Raw genomic sequence first — 5108 nt, 5'->3', positions numbered from 1 at the left:
AAGAAAATTTCAACACCCAACCGTCTCCAAGCCGTCACAGCAAGGACCCTGTGGATTACCTAGACCGTCATGATGTTCGACACCGGATAGAGGAAAACTAGGTGTCGCCTCGGTCCATTTACGGATCCAGAAGGTGCGAACCCGCGAGATGCGGCGGCTACGGTGCCTGGATGGATAGGAACACTGAGATCGGGACCATGCCTACGCACAAATCTTCCCTCATATTGACCGTGACATTGCTCGGACCCGAGGTCCCGCTCACCTGATCAGACAGGGTAATGGTGTTGGAAATATGCCCTAGATGCAATAATAAAGTGGTTATTATTATATTTCATTAGTCATGATAAAGGTTTATTATTCATGCTATAATTGTATTGATCAGAAACTTAAATACATGTGTGAATACATAAACAAATACCAAGTCCCTAGTAAGCCTCTACTAGACTAGCTCATTGATCAAAAGATGGTTAAGGTTTCCTAACCATACACATAAGTTGTCATTTGATAACGGGATCACGTCATTAGGAGAATGATGTGATGGACAATACCCATCCGTTAGCATAGCATATGATCATTCTGTTTATTGCTACTTCTTTCTTAATGTCAAATACATGTTCCTTCAACCATGAGATCATGCAACTCCCGGACTCTGGAGGAATGCCTTGTGTGTATCAAATGTCACTTAGTAACCGGGTGATCATAAAGGTGCTCTATAGGTATCTCTGAAGGTGTCTGTTGGAGACGTATATATAATTTTTGATTGTTCCATGCTGTTATATTATCATTCTTGGATGTTTTACAATCATTTTATATCATTTTTGGTACTAACCTATTGACATAGTGCCAAGTACTAGTTGCTGTTTTCTGCTTGTTTTTTACATCGCACGAAACCAATACCAAACGGAGTCCAAACGCAACAAAACTTTTTGTGGAATTTTAATGGAACAGAAGACACCCAATGGGCCGAGAAGCACCTCGGGGGTGCCCCGAGGGAGGCACAACCCACCAGGGCGTGCCTGGGCCCCCAGGCGCACCCAGGTGGGTTGTGCCCACCTCGGTGGCCTCCCGCACCACCTCTTTGCTCTATAAATACCCCAATATTCTAGAAACCCTAGGGGAGTCGACGAAAATCAATTCCAGCCGCCGCAAGTTCCAGAACCACCATATCCAATCTAGACACCATCACGGAGGGGTTCATCATCCTCATTGGTGCCTCTCCGATGATGCGTGAGTAGTTCATTGTAGACCTATGGGTCTGTAGTTAGTAGCTAGATGGCTTCCTCTCTCTCTCTCTTGATTCTTAATACAACGGTCTCTTGGATATCCATATGATGTAACTATTTTTGCGGTGTGTTTGTTTTGATCGGATGAACTTTGAGTTTATGATCAAATCTATCATTTTATCCATGAAAGTTATTTGAGTCTTCTTTTATCTCCTATATGCATGATTGCTTACAGCCTCATATTTCTTCTCCGTTATTTGGGTTTTTTTGGCCAACTTGATATATTTATCTTGCAATGGGAAGATGTGCTTTGTGATGGGTTCGATCTTACGGTGCTTGATCCCAGTGACAGAAGGGGATCCGACACGTATGTATCGTTGCTACTAAGGATAAAACAATGGGATCTATCTCTACATAGATAGATCTTGTCTAAATCATCTCATCATTCTTATTGCATTACTCCGTTTCTCCATGAACTTAATACACTAGCTGCATGCTGGATAACGGTCGATGTGTGGAGTAATAGTAGTAGATACAGGCAGGAGTCGGTGTACTAATCTTGGACGTGATGCCTATATAATGATCATTACCTGGATATCATCATGATTATTTGAAGTTCTATCAATTGCCCAACAATAATTTGTTTACCCACCGTTTGCTATTTTTCTCAAGAGAAGCCACTAGTGAAATCTACGGGCTCCGGGTCTCTTCTTTATTATATTTTCCTTCGCAGTCTATTTTTATTTGCTTTTATTTTCAGATCTATTAAACCAAAAATACAAAAATACCTTGCTGCAATTTATTCTTATTTATTTTATCTTGCGTTCCCGCGAGATATATTTATCCAATCTACTACAATTTTACCTATCTTTTTACCCGTGAGGGATTGACAACCCCTCTCTTACGTAGGGTTGCAAGTATTTGTTCTTTGTGTGCAGGAGCTGTTTACGTGGTGTTGTGTGGTTCTCCTACTTGTTCGAAAACCTTGGTATCATCAGTGAGGGAAATACCTACCATTGTTGTGCTGCATCATCCCTTCCTCTTTGGGGAAATACCGACGTAATTCAAGCAAACATCAAAAGGAATTTCTGGCGCCGTTGCTGGGGAGAGATCATCCACATGTACCAGGTTCCTAATGATAAATCTCATCCCCTTGCAGTTTACATTATTTGCCATTTGCCTCTTATTTTCCTCTCCACCACTTCACAAAAATTTGTCGTTTTATTCATCCTCTTTTTCGTTAGCCATTTTGATACCGGATCTATCTGTATTCTTGCTTTCTTGTCATAATGGCTAGCGTGACTACCCCTCCTTTGTCACAAGGTTTTGAAGTTTTATACTTCAATAAACGACAAGGAGAAAAATTAAAAAATGCTCGGTATAGGCTAATGGAAGCATATCGTATTAGCAACCTAAAGGGAGACACAAAGATTTTGCTTCGTAGTTTTTACATAGGATTGGCTTTGCATCATAGACAACTCTTAGATTTTGCCGCCAAAGGGAATTTTATTAAGCTTGATGCTAATGCTGCCTATGAAATCTTAGAAGGAATTCTGGGGGTTCCACCTCAAAAGAAGGGGTTCTATTTCACCCCAGAGGGAGTTCAAATGTTGGACAAACTTGGTGATTTGCACAAACAGATGGTTGAATTGCAAAAATGTAATGAAACTCTCAAACATCTTAATGGTAGTATCAATCGCATGAATACTTTGATTACTCTCTGTAATAAGAGATTGGATATTTTAGATCTCAAGATGGTTTCTTTTCCTAGTATGGGCAAATGCTTGCCGGTATACAATTGTCAGCGATTGACGAAATCATCACCGACAAGTTTCCTAGTATGGTTTGTGTGCGATGTCATTGCATACATGATAACAATATATGCACTTATTATTTATAAGGACTTGATTCCATAAACAAATTGACATCCAATTACATAGGTGACTAGTACACACATGACCTTTGCACACACCAAAGTATGTTCCAAAATGCCTAAAAAACTCAAATAATGTATACAAAGGCAAAACAAACCCTGAATAAATTCTTATTTTTAGGACGATGCTCCTATACTTGCATGTTGCCTCTATAAAATAAATCAAGGCAGGAAGAGACAACGTATGTCGTTTTGCACACATAGGTGTCAAGTTCCCTCTCAGAACCATGAGGCTTTTTGAGAGAAGCTCCGATTTGTAAGAAGTTTATACCAACACTTGTCCCAAATTGGACTATTTTTTCAAGAAAACATGTTTGTGCCATGTCACAATACCATGCCAAGTTTCATGGTTTTCAGGCGAGTTTTGGATTTACAGTAATTTTAAAACCAGATTTTTCAATGTTTACTGTCGAGTCGACACCGCCTTGGATAGACGTTTTCCTCGTGGGTCCCAAATGTCAAAATCCAAATCTGTTAGTACCATGCAACTTTTATTATTAAGAATTACAACCCATTTGGTGTGCTAGCTGAAAATAAGTTTGTGGGTGCTGGCGGACGCTAAAAACTTGTGGGTTCTGTAATGAACAGTGATCTCAAGGATCCCACAAGAATGATGTTCTTTCCCTCTGTTGTGATTGCCTATAATATTCATGTATTAATTAAAGAAATTACAAGCCATTGGCCCGGTATGAAAGAAAATGTGGGTCAAAACCGAGTTGAAAAAGGCAACAATATCTAACTCCAGCTTAAAAAAGGTACAAAAGCACGAGGCTGAATTGTTCATCAGGTTTACACATAACCTAGAATGAATAGGGCAATGACATCTAACTCAATCAAAGTTTCCGGCAGTCACAATAAAATAGATCGGTCCGATCCTTTAAATCAAGATCCCGGTACAAAAGGTCTAATGGTCCACGATGACGACAAGTTGTTGTAAATAGAAGCCGAGCATGATCGGAAGCCCTTTGGTCCACCTAAAAGTTCTTTTTATGCTATTTAACATGTCCATCTGTGAGAAATTTCTTGTCAAAAAACTTAATCCTCATGGACAATAGTGCCCTCGCATTCAACATGAAGAATGTGACAAATCTAGTGTTTGCACGGTTGGATGCATATCTTTCCACCATTATTGTCTTCAAACGAATGTCATGAGATCTGAAAAAATCCATGTGCTTCCTCTACAATCGATTGGTTAGACCTTTTTCTCAAAAACCTATTACCTAAATAGACATGAAGATTGAAAACAGTTAATGTCTAAAATAGAGTATGTCGAAGGAGCGACAGTTGAACGGTTAATTCTAGTACATTATCTATGGACCTTCAATGTGTGTGAAATCATCACCTCTATATACAAATTCTCCAGACATGAAAAGCACCGCAGCAAGCCAATAGTTGTGTTCAGATCATGAAACCCTATACGAATTTTCGAAATGATTCACTTTTACAAAAGACGCTCTATTAAACCAAAACGACCAAATCAATCCTCCGCCTCCTCCCCTGCTCTCGCCATCGCCTGCACAACTCCACCCAATCCTTGACTCACTCGACGAGATCCAAACATCTACGATAGCCGGGGGTGGATCGCGCAGGAGTAGGTGTTCGGCGTGTGCAGGCTGAAGGTGGTCGCCATTCTTGTGGATCTGCCGTCCATCGTGTAGGCCAGCAACTGCCACAGTAGCCACCAGCAATAGTAGGCGCACCCGGAGATCCCCTCATAGGGCCGGCGCCGGCCAAGGAAGGCCCCGGCGGAGTCGCCGGCCAAGAAGCTTGCGGCCGATGATGAAAGGAGCAAGGGCATCGCGTGCCCGAACTCCCCGCTCGCCTTCCCCGAGGGCGATGAGCAAGACGAGGCAGCGGAGGTGGACGACGAGGCCAAGGCTAGCGCGCAGGACAAGGCGAGCCACCGGGCCGCGAGATCTGCACCCGCCCACCTCCCTCCGCTAATTCGGCCC

This window comes from Triticum aestivum, chromosome 6A, assembly GCF_018294505.1.
Source record: "Triticum aestivum cultivar Chinese Spring chromosome 6A, IWGSC CS RefSeq v2.1, whole genome shotgun sequence".
Classification (NCBI taxonomy): Eukaryota; Viridiplantae; Streptophyta; class Magnoliopsida; order Poales; family Poaceae; genus Triticum; species Triticum aestivum.
This window is presented reverse-complemented; position numbering follows the sequence as displayed.